This window comes from Dipodomys ordii, unplaced genomic scaffold (assembly GCF_000151885.1).
Source record: "Dipodomys ordii isolate 6190 unplaced genomic scaffold, Dord_2.0 Scaffold235, whole genome shotgun sequence".
Taxonomy (NCBI): domain Eukaryota; kingdom Metazoa; phylum Chordata; class Mammalia; order Rodentia; family Heteromyidae; genus Dipodomys; species Dipodomys ordii.
Genome location: NW_012267451.1, coordinates 291822 through 293790, shown reverse-complemented (window position 1 = coordinate 293790; position 1969 = coordinate 291822).

Genomic DNA, 1969 nt, shown 5'->3' with positions numbered 1-1969 from the left:
GGGGGGAGAGGGGTGGCCTTCCCTCCTCTGCTCCCTGAGAAGGAGTGAGGACGTCGGGCTTCTACTCACGCTGAGTCTTGGATCCTGGGTCGTCTCTGGTCTGCAAACTGCAGGATGAAGCTGTCTGCTCCTTGTCGGTTCTTGCTGGTGTTGAGTAGAATCTGCTCGCCCACTGCGTCTGGCTCCTTCGTCCAGGACTGTCTGTGTGAGCGCTCAGGTATCGCCTGGCTGGGGTCGCCCCCGCGACCCTGCCACCGCAGCCGCAGGCAGTTGCTGGCTAGCGCTCAGATGTGTATTCTTCCCTTGGCTTTCCCCTCACTTGTCTAACTCTCTGTCCTGTGATGGCACACTTGGTGTGTTTCTCTGGCTTAGGACTGTTCACTGGAACTCTAAAACTGCTTTCTATGCGAGAGCTTGTTCAGATTCCAGCTTCTCCTCCGCCATCTTGTCTCCCTTCTAGGCTATTTTTATTCTTTTAGTTTCCCAATATATATTTGAGTATTGTTGTTAATCTGTTAATATAGACATGAAATTCCATAGGGTTGTGCACTAGAAATTACTTTCTCACCACTACTTTCCACCTTTTAAAAATCCCATACCTTTCAGTAATTATACAGGCTAGAAATCAAGACTGAATTTCATAGCTTTTGGGAATCATGGAATATGGATTCTATAACAGAATTCAATAAAATATCTGTACTTATCTGCTTAAAACATTATGCTTAACCATCCTATCTTAAAATAATGGATTGTTGTAGTATTTGGTACTAGTCTGAACAGTTACTAACACATCCCTGTCTTTTCTCAGACTCCTCACTTTGTCTGCAGTGAGAATTGTGGTTCTGGATTCCAGAAATCTCCTCAGAAGGGAAAGGCTGCCTGTTGTTTTGATTGTACACCTTGTCTAGAAAATGAGATTGTTAATGGGACAGGTGAGTTCGTGACTTATGAAGAAATCCTTTATATCTCCCAAGTTATCCTCAATCCAAACATATCAATTCAAAAACTTTGTATTATGATTACAGAGCCCATTCCCCTTCTCTGTGTTAATAACTGAATTCTGACAATTGGTGGTATTGCTAATGATAATATGGTAGAATATGGCTTTGAATTACATATTTAGAAAGATTTTCTAGTTTATTGCAGGTGAAGTTATCTCCAGTATTCTTCTATCACTATCGTTAGGACCAGTCTGAACTCTAATATAAAATTAAACATATGTCCTGTAAGTAGAATATTAATCTTATAACTTACATTTTACTCAAACAGAAAATTTGGATCTTGCATTTCTTTATTTCTCAGTGTCCAGAACTCCTCTTGGCCCTAGGCAAGGGCTCATTAAGCTAGATTCATTTTAAGAAATGAGCATGAGTATAGAGTCCAAGATTGATCAATATGTGAATCAAACATGGATAGGTAGAACCCAGTTAGCACAGCCCCCAAGAAGTTAGCTAACATGACAGGAACTACCAAACACCTCTCAGTTCTTTCAATAATAATGGTCTTCAATCTCCAAGTATGTGACATAGACTGTCTAGTTGGATCAAAAAAATGTCCTTCTCTCTGCTTCTTGCAAAAGACACATTTTGCCCACAAAAAAACCTACCCTGAAAGTGAAAGGCTGGAATAAAAGCTACCAAGCAAACTGTCCCCATAGAGAGGCAGGAGTTGCAAACCTAATATCAGATCAAATAGATTTCAAATTAAAATTGGTGAAAAGAGATAAAGGTCATTGCATACTAATTTAGGGTTCTCTCCTTCAGTAAAATATTACTATTCTAAATATCTATTCACCAAATTTATCCAAGAAATTCTACTTTCCCTCAAATCACACATACATACAAAGACATTGTTGGTTATTTTAACATATCATTATCCCCACTGGATACCTCAATCTTGCAAAAACCCAACGAGGAAATCTCAGGTCTAAACAACTGCATTGATCAACTGGACTTAACAGACATCTACC